Raw genomic sequence first — 14,683 nt, 5'->3', positions numbered from 1 at the left:
TATTCTTTATTACTTAACATTAGTGTGAATGCATGATGTGCATGATGTGATGTTTCTCCTGTGAAACCATGGAACTGACACTTTGGGAAGAATTAACATTCTTGGACATTCTTGAAAAAGTGAGGCATAGTATATGTTGGCTCATGATATGATCTAATGGCACACTCTGCTCAATCTCTCTGTGTGACAGAACATTGTAGAGATCGAGATCAGCAACAATCTAATTTCCCCAAGACTAGAACCCAAGGAAAAGTGAAGAATCATGCTCGAGAGTTACGTGGAGATCTGAGAATTCCAAAATATGCCCTCTGAATCTTTTTCCAGACTTGTACCTCATACACAGCACAGGGTTCCATGAAAGCTGTCATCATTAGAAAAACACAATGTTACTGAGTTCCTGAGCAAAAGGATATATTTAAATTGAAATATCATAATATAAACTGATGTTGATGGATTGTCTTCAAATAAAAAGAACATCCAGATTTCACACCCCATTAATCCTAACATGTCCCATGGAGAAAAATAATTAAACCTGTCCTTTTATTTAATTTTTTTTTGTACACAAGCTTGGTAGCTGTGTATCCCTCAGAAGAAAACAGTGTCACGTCACATAATCTGTTGGTAATATACTCTGATGTTTAACATGCTGAACTAAATCCGTATTGTAGCCCAGGGACCAGCGAAGCAGAGGGAATGGGCTTTGACATAGCTGGCGGCAGGCATATGTGTGTGAAGGATTTTGATTGGTTTTTGGATTCGTGGGGAGGCGGGGCCTGTATTATTATTTGAATAACAGACATTTTAGTTCAGGGGCCATTTTAGTTCATTCTGACTTACTTGTTACTTGTAAGGAATATGGAGAAAGACGACTATGCGCATATCATGTCCTTAACTATTATTAGACTTATATATAAGTAGTCTACACCAAATATCTCATCTTGAGTGCACCAAAGAAAGCTAACCCCATGGAACAGACTTCCAAGGCCTTTGTTAGTATTGAAAATATAGTGCATAATTTAAGCAGGCCTGTAACCTGGCAGGATTTGTTTAAAATTAAATTGTTATTAAAAAAAAAAAACTGCTGATTGATTGTGTTGGATCCTTTCCTTTAAATAATAATGCATTTAGAAGTTACAAAGTTGTCAAAAATTATAACAAGTTTTAATTGTCATAATATTTGTTGACGTGAAGAAACTTCAGATTACAAATAGATACAAATAGTTTTTGTTTTTTTGTGGGAGCCTGTTTTGCTGACTTTTAGCTCTAGTGATTTTAACAAATCACTGCACTTATAAGTCGTTCTCAGAGCTCAGAGTGGGTTCAGGATACGGTCTGCTGTAATGCAAAAAAAATAAAAAAAATAATTATCTGGGCTCATGGAATATTCTTTCAAACATCCATTAGTAAGTCACCAGAAATAAATCAAGTTACCACCTGGAAATATTTAACTCCTATACATTTTTGCATGCAGCCCGATTCTGACCTTTTATTCCGTATATATATTGGTAACCTAAAATATATGCTCTGTTCAGAATCAAATGTGGAATATGAAACAGATTATGCAACAAATGCTACAGATTATGGAGATATGAATCTATATCAAAACGCGATCTTCTAGACTATTAATCTAATGTTATTTTGTTGTGCAATCTAACCACACTCATTACAGTAATATGTCAAAATAATTACACTACCTAATGCTCAGATCCTATTTACTATTTACCAATGTTACTTGGATCATAACCCTGGAACCCAGGCATACCTGAAAGGCAGTTTAACAGGTGCATCCTGAATTACCCCACAGCACACATTAGTATTAGGCTTTAAAAATGTTTAGGGATTCCCTGGAACTCACATAAAACAAGTTGGAACTAGAGCAGGGATAGGCAACCTTCAGCACTCCAAATAATGATGGTCCCTATTTGCACACCCCATGTACAGTAGGGTGTGGGTTAGCATGGTAGCAAGCAAGTGCATGTAACATCCCATTAGTTAGATACAGGCACATTTAAGAAGCGGGATGACCACCGTTAATTCTGTAATTCAAAATCCCATCCTGCAATTTTTGATGATTTCCTCTGCTACTTCCCTTCTTCCTATATTGGTGTGACACATACTAATACACATAGGTGTTAGGCTAGAAATGTTCTCTTATAATCTTCAATTAAATCACCTATGAATAATACCATTTAATATACTTTTTGAGATTTAGTATAAGCGACCTTGTTTAATTAAGACATGCCATCAGAGGATAATCCTGAGGGCAAATGTTTACAGATGAAGAGGTCTTAGCAAGGGAACCTACTCCTGAAGATAGGGAATCTGGTTATGCTACCTAAGAAGTGAGCTGCAGTTGGACAAAGAGCTAGGCTCTCTTGAATTGCTTTAGTACATGTATCGGTTCACCATCACAATCCCAGAAATTGCATAACTCTAAAGCAGCTTTATCACCATATAAAAACTTTTTTAGCATTTCATGAATATAAAATATTTATGAAATGTTCAAAAGGACTACATTGGAATTTAATTGAAAGTCCACTACAGTCAAAAGATACAACGTGAGTTGTTGTCTTGTCGGTGTGCTTAGGGTCATTGTCCTGTTGGACGGTGAACCTGTGGCTCTTTCGCAGGAATGCTCTGGACCCAGTTTTCATTAATGATATGTCTGTATTCTTTAAGCTTTCCCTCAACCCTTACCAGTCTCCCAGTCCATGCCGAGTAAAAAAAACAAAACAAAGCATGATGCTATCACAACCGTGCTTCAGCGTTAGGATGGTATTGATGAGCAGGGCCTGGTTTCCGCCAGATGTGAACTAAGGCCAAAAATTTCAATCCTTGTTTCATCAGACCAGAGAATCTTGTGTCTCACAGTCTGAGAGTTTCGCTTAAATTCCAAGTGGGATTTGATATGTCTTGCAGTTAGGAGAGACCTCCAAAATGTTGCAGTAATGGTTGTCCTCCAAATTTCTTCCATCTCCACACATGATCTCAGGAGTTCATCCAGAGTGGTCGTTGGGTCCTTCTCCACCAATTGGTAGTTTGGGTGGGCAGCTAGCTTTAGGAAGAGTTTATCCTGCTTGTTCCAATCTTCTTATATTTAAGAATTATGAAGGTCACTGTCCTCTTAGGAATCTTCAATGCAGCCAACATTTTTTTGTAGCCTTTCCCAAATCTGTCTCGACACAGTTGGGACTCTGAGTTCCACGGGCAGTGCCTTTGACCTAAAGGTTATTTTTTGTTCTGATATGCTTATGATGCTATGAGATCTTATAATGGTAGGTGTGTTCCTTTCCAAATCATGTTCAATCATTTGAATTTGCCACAATTTGTACTCCATGCAAAGTGTTGCAAAATCTCAAAGATGATCCAGAGAAATTGAGCTACATTTCAAGTGTCTTAGAAAAGGGTCTGAATACGTGTGCCAATGTGACATTTCAGCTTTTTTCATTTTTGCTTTGTCATTATGGGGTATTGACTGTAGATTGATATTGCAATAAAACAAAACAACTAAACACGGGTAGCAACCGTGTAAGGCTGCAACATAAAATAAAAATAAAAAATTGAGCACAAATTGTGAATACTTTCTCAGTGCACTGTATGAAACTAAAATTATGCTCCCCCATTTAAGCTCATTTTTCTAAACCTGTAAAGAACCTGCAAAAATTCAAAGAGCTCGGATAACACAAATGCACCCATACTTCATAACTCCCCAATATTTTTGCAAAAAAAAAAAAGGGATACATTTAAAAAAACATTCCAGGCACTATAACCCCTACAGTGGTTATGGTGGTTATTGGGTTCTGTTTGTCAACTTACCTGGGGTCCAGCCTTTTCTGTAGCCAGAAGCTCTATTTAGGTGCTAAGCCCAGCAGTGAAGGGCGGGTCATTGGTTAATAGTCTTAGCTGAGCTTTCAGACAGTAAGTTAAGGAAACACTTATTCTGGACACTATAGTGCTGAAGTGGTTGTTTAGCCTACAGGCCCCCTCTCTGTGCAGTAGGAAGGTGATTTTACTTACTTTTTCTCCCATGCAGCGCTGGTCTTGCCCTGGGTGGCTCCACCTGGCTCCGCTTCCCATAGGAAAGCAGTAAGAGGCTATTGCGCATGCGTGATAAGGCACCAAGCTGCACCAATCAGCATCTCCTCATAGAAATGCATTGAATCCCACTGTGAACCAAGTTGGACTAGATTCTCAGTTAAAGGCTGTTCACAGAGAGCATTTTATTGGCACAGCACAGAGTTCTGTTGCACATGCACACTAGTCTCCCAATGCTTCCCTATGGGGAAGCATTAAATTGGCTGAGATTGTCAATCTTGATTATCTCAGCCCGAAAGCCTGTGTGGCAGAGCTTTTGACCAGCACGGCAACAACTGAAGGATAAATAAATAGAATCTTTTTTATTGTATAATGAGGGATGGAACGAAGGGCACCTAAATAGTTAGTAGGACACTATAGCATTAGGAATACCTTTTTGCATTCCTAATACTATAATATTTCCTATAAAAAGTGAGCACAGGTTATAGAAAAGGTTACACAAAGAACAAAAGTCTAAGTATAAACATTTGTTCAAGTCTGCACATATTTTACAGCAGGGCTCTGTACATATGCATATCAGCAAAAATCAGACATGCGCCAGGCTCACACAATCCCTTTGGGAGACCACACCGCTTGCGTCAATGTTTAAAGCTCAATTGAAGATTTCTTTTGAGCCAAGTGCACCTGACATCTTCCTACAATAGCAACAGTTTTGTAATGCACATCATTTAGATTCTGAAATGTAACCTATTTGTAGTGCCTCCTAAATGGTCATGCAACCCTTTTAGGCAATCACTTAGTTCATCCAAATGACATATCACAGCCCTTTTAGACTCCACAAAGAAGACTTTATTATGCCACCCTGAAGGGTTGTCCTAAATCATCGGCCAGGCATCTGGAGAACAGCATTTATTTTGGACTGTTGCTCACTGCAAATTCACTAAAGCTGAAACTACATTAATCGGGCAGCAGCCATCTTATACACAGATAATTAAAGACATCTGAGAGCAGAGAATATCCTAGTCTTCACCCAGTGACATTAATTGTATTTAATTGCGAATGCACTGAGGCAGTATAATAATATAATTACACCGATTGCAACAGTTACAAGACAGACATTAAATCAGACATTGATACGGGTTGTTGTCTACAGAGTCGACAGAAAAGAATGTACCGTCATTGGAATGTTTGGGGTGTCACATGGGGGATGGGGGTCCCCATATTAGGCAAGTACTAATTCAATATTAATTTGACACTCAAAGTGTTAATAGGGGCTGAAGAGAATAGGCAAATAAATAATTTAATCAAATAACATGCATTTTAATTAATGAATATAAGTAATTTAACTCGCTTTGTCACACCAATTGTTGAATAATATACAGAGGAGGCTTAATACTGTAATGATTAAATATGATTAGGTAAACACACACTTCAAGACCATGATAGAGTAAAAGGATCATCATTTAACATGGTTCTTTTGATGGCAACAGAGCCAGCAGCAGAAGAGTTAAACAATCAAATAAGGACCTTAATCAAATCTGGAACTAGACCAACAACATCTTCATCAATATTAGGGCTGCCCAGTTCTCATCCGGAAATATGATATTATCATGCTTTAGGTGTAGGCAACAGTATAAGAAAAGAAAAAAACAACCCAAAAAAACATACACAGTCTTATCAAGATAAACGTCTCTAGTACAAAAGCTATGCACAACAACTACCGTGAAGGAGACAAACAGCTAAATTATTTCTAGTTTTATAGCAAAAACACTTTAACAACATACAGAATTGGTTAATATGCTCAAATGCCCAACTTTAAATAAATAATGAATCAATGCTTCGTAGATTGTAGTGCTTCTTTTGGCCGTAGATTGTAAGCTCCTTTGAGCTTACAATTACTATGTGTTTTACATTGCTATTGCACATGTGTAAATGGCTACAGAACATGTTGGCGCTATATAAATAATTCAGATAGTTTGTTGAATGCAGCCTGGTGGTAGCTTGGTCACATCATATCATCTCGTATGATCTATAGCTCACTAGTATTATCCAATCATTTTACATTCCTCAGATTATTTAACTGTTTATTACATAGTAACCACTGCAGGGAAATGTGCTCGCTATGGAGTAAGCATTAAATAGTAACCTTTTCATCAGTAATCTCCTAGATTGTAAGCTCCTTTGAGCAGGTCACTCGTCATCCTAGATTCTGTCCACATAATTTAGTTTGTCAATTACCTGCTGCTTTATATGCCTTTTATACAATTGTACAGCTCTTCAGAATATGTTGGTGCTATATACCTAATAATAATAATAATAGTCCGTTGCCCGAAACCTGTTGATGCTTTCAATAGATTGCCCTTAGCTCATAGCTGTTGAAATAGCTCAATGGGCTAATGCATCAGCAGAATCTGTTCTAACCCTTGGGTCGCAGGTTGATCCTGGCAGGGTTGACTCAGCCCTTCATCCTTCCGAGGTAGATAAAACGAGTACCATTAAATTGGGTGATAGTAACATCCCCTGAATGTTGGGCTAAGGTAACAGTAATCTGAATGTACCTTTCCTGGTTAAATACTTTGTTATTATTATTTGCATCCGTAATGTGATCCTCTTCCCATCTATAGACTTGTGCACAAATGATGAGTTTATGAATATATCTTACCTGTGGAATTGTATAAGACTCCACAGGTAAATCCCAGATGGATCGACTTGTTCTGGAGCAGATCGAAAATGCATTCTACCGTAATTTGTTTGTATCAGCTATAATTGTATATCGCTAGGGAATTTGCTGGCGCTATATAAATAGTAACATAATAATAATATTAATAATTATAATATAACTCATGTGTGCACAAGTCTAGTAAGCTCTGCAGAGAAGGTGCTGAATACAGAGTAAGCTCTCTTCTTCAATCATTCAATTAAAGATCTTAGCGAAGATGGCAAATCAGCCTTACCATCTGCTGTGCGATGTTACGCATCTTCCTCTGCAATCCGATTTCTGATCTTCAAAAGGACATAGAAACTCCGCCAATGGCTGCTCAGTTTCCTGTGTCAAGGTGAACAGATGTGAACTCTCCAGACTGGGAAAAGGAACGAGAGAGATTTTTGTTTTTATTCTTTGTTGTTTCACTCAATCCCTCGTTCTACATTCTGTGTACGTCTCTCTCGCTCTCTCTTTTTCCTGTGCTTTCAATAAGCTGCACACAGGGTAATAAAGCACAAGGGTTACACCTCCAAATCAGACTGAGCCAAAAAAAAAAAAGAAAGAAAGGATACGCTTAGTGAGAGACAGGCTGCTTCATTCCTGCTCAGCCACTTTCTAACCTATGCTATTTCCAAGCCAGGAAGCGGAAAAAAATAAATTAAGTCAGTCTAGGAAGCTATTTCTACACAGAATAAAAGGACATTTAGCATAAGGCAAAGGAATGGCATTTTTTTTTTTATTAATTTCTCACCTGTTTTTTTTATCAGAAAAAAAAATGTCATTTGAAAAACAAAAACATAAAAAAAATGTTTTCAGAGTTTTTACCAGCAAACTGTGGAGAACATAGCGGGTTAATCCATTACACTGGGACTGATGGAGAATTAACAAGGGAATTGCATGGTTTAGGCAAATAAAGCCAAGTGAGGAAAAATCTTCAACTCATCTATTTCCCAGCTCTGTTATTTTGGCGTAAAATTAGCAATCCCCCACAATTCCCGAGATTAGTGCACACACCTCTCTGTTTAACCAACAGATGTGCACTAGAGGTTATTTCCAATACTCTCCCACACTTTTCATTTTATTCGTTCACTGAAAAAGTGATTTATGTTTAAAGGAACACTATAACGTTAGGAATACAAGTGTAAACTATCACGTTACTAAATAGCTCCCGACATGGCCTGTCTGTAAATCGAGACAGGTTAGTGGAGTTTGTAGGGGGTGTCGCCAGCAACGTGAGCCGTGTCACTAACACCCACAGTGCGGAGCCGCTTGGGAGAGGGTGGGCCAACCGAAAATGGGGCCTGACAAGCAGCCTGACAATCGCCCAGCTATCAGGACAATGGGACAATGCTGGGATGCAGGGAGCACCCCCTGCATGGCCCTAGTGCCTGCTGCACTAATGAAATACGTGCGCTGTGCTGCCCTGGTACAGTTTCCTGGTGTCCCCAGATGCAGGAACTAAACACCAGGGAACTAAAGCGGGAAGGCGGGACAACACCCTAACATTGGGACTGTCCTGCCAAAAGCAGGACAGTAGAGGGGTATGTCACTGGTTTCACTCCTTTACCCTCCTCCCACTTGGTGTGCCAGTGTTGGGGGGAATGCAACCACAATATTAATGTCCCTCTTTTCTAGGAGCTCCATATTGTTGATGTGTCTGGGTGTATAACAGAGCTCCACAGTAATAATACTCCCTCCCAGTAATGTGTCTTTAAACTGCAATAAATGTGTTCAGAAATCGTAAATAAGATACATTGTTCTTGTTCAAATTAGCTACATAAATTTGTTATTAGTAAGTAATCTAAATGCCTCTGGCCATACCCCTGACTTGATACCCCTAAAATTAAAGTGTCTCTCTTTGTCCATTTAAAATGCTGGGAGGTGTGCTATAAGAAAAGGGGGGGGGGGGGGGTAGCATTATTAATACATACAAATAAGAGATAAGTAAGCAAGGACAATAAAAGTCTTGAAGACTGGCAAGAGAAACTGCTCATTTGAAATTAAAATAATTTGTTAGAAAAAAGCTGCAGATATTTTGACCTTATTTTTAAATCCCATTATCAAACTTCTACAATTCCAAATTTTGTGAATAAACTACAATGTGTACAGACTGGTATAGAGGTCATGATGGCTGCTGTCAACAGATTTATTTAGGTACATTTGTTAACTTGAACACTCAAAGTTGAATAGCAACCTAAGGTTATTAGTGTTGCCTTTGCACATGGTTGCTTACAACTGCAAGTTGCAAAAATAATCACAGATATATGCCAAACTAAGAATCTGTACTGTTTCCTATAAACTGATCGGCTACAACATTCAAACCACTAACAGATGGAGTGAAATATACTAGGCAGCAAGTGAACAGTTAGTTCATGGTTCTTGAAATTCATGTGTTGGAAGCAGTAAAAATGGGCAAGCGAAAAGGTCCAAATAGTGATGGCTAGACGACTGGGTCAGAGCATCTCCAAAACGGCAAGTCTCAAGGGGTGTTCCCAGTATGCAGTGGTTAGTACCTACCAAAAGTGGTGCAAGGAAGGACAATCAGTGAACTGGTGTCAGGATCATGGGCGCCCAAGACTCAATGAGGCACATGGGAATGAAGGGTAGCCTGTCTGGTCCTATCACACTAAAGAGCTACTGTAGCTCAAATTGCTGAAAAACCTAAAGGGATACGATAGGCACCAAGACCACTTTATCTTATTGAATTGGTCTGCGTGCATTGCGCCTGTCTCCTTAACTCTGCAATTGTAATTATTGCAGTTATTGAGAAACTATAGTAATTTCCTTGCTGGGTTAACTCCACCTCTAGTGGCTGTCTACCAGATAGCCACTAGTGACGCTTCCGGTTCTTAGTGAACTTTAGGTCTGCTAAATGATGCTGGACATCTTCATGGTTTTCATGAGGATATCCACCATCAGCTAAAACCCCATAGGAAAGCATTTATTCATCTGACATTGGTGGAGGATGAGCGGAGGCAGAGCCTGACCCAGCGCTAAGGGACATTGGCGCTGAATCAGGTAAGTAGCAAAATAGTTTTAAACCCTTTTTACATTCCGGAGGGGAAGGGGTGGGGAGGGGAACGAGGGAGAGAGGTGTTATAATACATTTGTATTCCTAGCACTAGAATTTCCTTTTAATGCTAGGCAAGATAAAAAAAAAAGTGTCAGAAAACACAGTGTCTGTAAATGGGACGCATAATGCATAATGCATAATGCATAATGCATAATGCTCATAAAGACCCTTGTCCACCGCCGACAGTGCATTCAAACAGAACTTGAGCGTCAGACCTGGACTATGAAGCAATAGAAGATGGTTGCCTGGTCTGATGAATCACATTTTCTTTTAGATCTGGTGAATGGACAGGTGCATATGTACCATTTACCTGGGGGAAGATAGGGCAGCAGGATGCACCATGGGAAAAAGGTAGGGTGGCAGAGGCAGTGTAATGCTCAGGGAAACCTTGGTTTCTGGTATTCATGTGGATGTTACTTTGATGCATACCAACTACCTAGAGATTATTGCAGACCACATGCACCCCTTCATGGCAATAGTGTTCACTGATAAAAAAAAATATCCTATTTCAGCAGAATAATGCACCTGCCAGACTGCAAAAGTTGTTCAGGAATAGTTTGAGGAAGATGACAAAGAGTTCAAGTTGTTCCCTTGGCCTCCCCAAATTCCAATCCAGTTGAACATCTATGGGATGTGCTGAAACAACAAAGCCCTGTGGAGGCCCACCTTTCAACTTGTAGGACTTAAATGATCTGCTGCTAATGTCTTGGTGCCAGATACCACAGGACACATTCAGAGATCTTGTGACTTCAGAGAAACTGCTATGTTTATGAATGGGTTAAGCCTTCCCCCTATGTCCTCTAGTGGCTGTCTCATTGACAGCCGCTAGAGGCGCTTGCGTGCTTCTCACTGTGATTTTCACAGTGAGAGCACGCCAGCGTCCATAGGAAAGCATTATGAATGCTTTCCTATGTGACCGGCTGAATGCGCGCGCAGCTCTTGCCGCGCGTGCGCATTCAGCCGACGGGGAGGAGAAGAGGAGGATCGGAGGAGGAGAGCAGGAGGAGATCTCTCCGCCCAGCGCTGGAAAAAGGTAAGATTTAACCCCTTTCCCCTTTCCAGAGCCGGGCGGGAGGGGGTCCCTGAGGGTGGGGGCACCCTCAGGGCACTCTAGTGCCAGGAAAACGAGTATGCTTTCCTGGCACTAGAGTGGTCCTTTAACGCGTTTTGCCTAATAAGGATATATTTGAGAATATACAGGGAGTGCAGAATTATTAGGCAAATGAGTATTTTGACCACATCATCCTCTTTATGCATGTTGTCTTACTCCAAGCTGTATAGGCTCGAAAGCCTACTACCAATTAAGCATATTAGGTGATGTGCATCTCTGTAATGAGAAGGGGTGGGGTCTAATGACATCAACACCCTATATCAGGTGTGCATAATTATTAGGCAACTTCCTTTCCTTTGGCAAAATGGGTCAAAAGAAGGACTTGACAGGCTCAGAAAAGTCAAAAATAGTGAGATATCTTGCAGAGGGATGCAGCACTCTTAAAATTGCAAAGCTTCTGAAGCGTGATCATCGAACAATCAAGCATTTCATTCAAAATAGTCAACAGGGTCGCAAGAAGCGTGTGGAGAAACCAAGGCGCAAAATAACTGCCCATGAACTGAGAAAAGTCAAGCGTGCAGCTGCCAAGATGCCACTTGCCACCAGTTTGGCCATATTTCAGAGCTGCAACATCACTGGAGTGCCCAAAAGTACAAGGTGTGCAATACTCAGAGACATGGCCAAGGTAAGAAAGGCTGAAAGACGACCACCACTGAACAAGACACAGAAGCTGAAACGTCAAGACTGGGCCAAGAAATATCTCAAGACTGATTTTTCTAAGGTTTTATGGACTGATGAAATGAGAGTGAGTCTTGATGGGCCAGATGGATGGATTGGTAAAGGGCAGAGAGCTCCAGTCCGACTCAGACGCCAGCAAGGTGGAGGTGGAGTACTGGTTTGGGCTGGTATCATCAAAGATGAGCTTGTGGGGCCTTTTCGGGTTGAGGATGGAGTCAAGCTCAACTCCCAGTCCTACTGCCAGTTTCTGGAAGACACCTTCTTCAAGCAGTAGTACAGGAAGAAGTCTGCATCCTTCAAGAAAAACATGATTTTCATGCAGGACAATGCTCCATCACACGCGTCCAAGTACTCCACAGCGTGGCTGGCAAGAAAGGGTATAAAATAAGAAAATCTAATGACATGGCCTCCTTGTTCACCTGATCTGAACCCCATTGAGAACCTGTGGTCCATCATCAAATGTGAGATTTACAAGGAGGGAAAACAGTACAACACTCTGAACAGTGTCTGGGAGGCTGTGGTTGCTGCTGCACGCAATGTTGATGGTGAACAGATCAAAACACTGACAGAATCCATGGATGCCAGGCTTTTGAGTGTCCTTGCAAAGAAAGGTGGCTATATTGGTCACTGATTTGTTTTTGTTATGTTTTTGAATGTCAGAAATGTATATTTGTGAATGTTGAGATGTTATATTGGTTTCACTGGTAAAAATAAATAATTGAAATGGGTATATATTTGTTTTTTGTTAAGTTGCCTAATAATTATGCACAGTAATAGTCACCTGCACACACAGATATCCCCCTAAAATAGCTATAACTAAAAACAAACTAAAAACTACTTCCAAAAATATTCAGCTTTGATATTAATGAGTTTTTTGGGTTCATTGAGAACATGGTTGTTGTTCAATAATAAAATTAATCCTCAAAAATACAACTTGCCTAATAATTCTGCACTCCCTGTATGTTTGTATATTTTTGCTTATATATATTATTAGGCACGGTATTCACTCCCTTTCTTTTTTGCCAACTATTCACAAGGTTTGGGAATCCTTGTTTTGTATACTGCTGCATGTTCACCATTTACTATAGCGAGCGCCTATCATCCTTTTTTTCTAACAACAGATAGAGGATGCAGAAAAATGAGGAGATTCCAAGACAAACCTCTCCATGTGGTGTACCAATGGCAGATAGTGGACGTGGCTCACTTTATGAAATCCTACCAGTTGTTGGAAGAGGCAGGACTGAAAGACAGCACTGAGACACTAATCCAAGCAGCACAGGAACAGGCATTCAGCACCAGATCAATAGAGGCGGGGTACTACCACACCAGACAAGACCGAAGGTGCAGATTGTGCAAAGAGGCCTCTGAGACAATCCAGCACTTAATCGGATGCAAGGTGTTAGCATGTTAACACTGAGAGACACAACCACATTGTTGGGATTGTGTACTGAAATATCTTGCGCAGAATATGGGCTGGACCTGCCTAAGTCCAGATGGGAGATGCCACAAAGGGGAGTTGAGAATGACAGGGCTAGGATCCGATGGGACTTTCAGATCCAAACAGGCAAGCAAGTAGTGGCCAACCAATCTGACATCATGGTGGCAAGCAAGGCAGCAGTGGTGGTGGATGTAGCCCAGTGACCATAACATCAGGAAGTCTATATATAGACATATATATATATATAATTTATATAAAATGCTGTGTGAGCAGGGTAATAGTACAATCAGAAGGCTACAAATACAATACATGTTACTCACGGTTATTTAACTTCACCTCGTTTTTTGGGGGGGTGCTGGGGGGATTTAAAATTGCCCTTTGACAAAGACATCGGCTGGGGTTTAGAAATGGTATTGTATATCTGTGTACCCAAGTATTTGTATAGCACATAAACAAAGCAAGCTCTCTTTTCATATATCAAAAGACATTACTAAATAGTATAACCAAAATAACCAAGACGCTTTTCTTCCAAATACAATATTGCATGCAAATTTTTGGAACTCATTCAATTGCTCTGGTTTACAATTAAAGCATCGCTGTGGTTTCTGAATGGGTGTGTTACCATTACATCACAGTCCGGTATTTTTCTAACCATTGTAAAGTGATGTATTGCTTGACTAAGTGCAGGGCAATGTGACTATATCAGAGACAGCTGCTACATACTTATGCAGTTGTTACTGCCACATTTAAAAGTTAATGGTTTAGGATTAAAGGGTTATGTTACCGGGGGCGTGGCCTGGACGCTGAGGAAGATGGCAGCATAGACCTAGAGCTCCCTGTAAGGCTCCGCTAAATCACCGCCTAAAGCACACTTTCACCCCGAAAATGGGCAAAACAAATAAACCCTCTCAACCCCCTAAACAAGCGGACATCCCCAGGAGGTCTCAAAACCCCTCCATGAGGCACTTCTTGACCGCACAAGCGGACGCAGACCCTCAGGCCTACACGAGCCAAACGGCCCCAGAGGACCCGCTCCCACTTACACCAAGCGGAGACGGGACCATGGCGGACAACCTGCCTACCGATCCAGCCGCCCACCACCCAGACTGGATGGAAATGCTACGCAACTTGCCCACAAAGGCCGACTTAAAAGCGGCCAACTCGGAACTCCGCACCTCCATCTCAACGGAGCTCCAAACGCTCAAGGAGGAAATCCGAGGCCTACACCAGCGAGTCGCCCAAGTGGAGGCGGATTGCGACCACATGTCAGCGGCGCAATCTGCGAACACGGACACGCTACGACTCCACACCCTCCAACTACAGCAAATGGCGGGCCACATGGAAGACCTAGACAATCGCGGCAGGAGGCAAAATATTAGAGTCCGGGGGATCCCCGAGGAAGCGGACAACTCCACCCCAGTACAGACCACGCTGACCGGTCTTTTTAACTCCATACTAGGCCGCACACAACATGATCCCATTGACTTTATACGGGCACATAGGGCTCTACGGCCCAAAGGTCCGGAAGGGACCCCACCGCGCGACATCATATGCTGTCTGATGAGCTACCAACTCAAGGAGGACATACTCAGAAAGGCCAGGGACGCAGGAACGGTACACCTTGGTGATACCGAGGTACAACTC

At 41.1% G+C, this 14,683-nt stretch overlaps 1 protein-coding gene across 1 annotated transcript in view; it reads right to left on the bottom strand.

The window, feature by feature from the left end:
- PRRT3 (proline rich transmembrane protein 3) overlaps positions 1-7,305 on the bottom strand; it is a 73,516-nt gene extending 66,211 nt beyond the window's left edge. The window contains exon 1 of the mRNA XM_063426721.1: positions 6,990-7,305. The gene's annotated coding sequence lies outside the window, so the exon portion shown is untranslated. The remainder of the gene's footprint in view (positions 1-6,989) is intronic.
- Between the last annotated feature and the right edge of the window lie 7,378 nt (positions 7,306-14,683).

The sequence above is a fragment of the Pelobates fuscus genome, chromosome 7, assembly GCF_036172605.1.
Source record: "Pelobates fuscus isolate aPelFus1 chromosome 7, aPelFus1.pri, whole genome shotgun sequence".
Taxonomy (NCBI): domain Eukaryota; kingdom Metazoa; phylum Chordata; class Amphibia; order Anura; family Pelobatidae; genus Pelobates; species Pelobates fuscus.
Note: the sequence above shows the minus strand (reverse complement) of the source record. Positions and strands in the feature narration are given on the sequence as shown.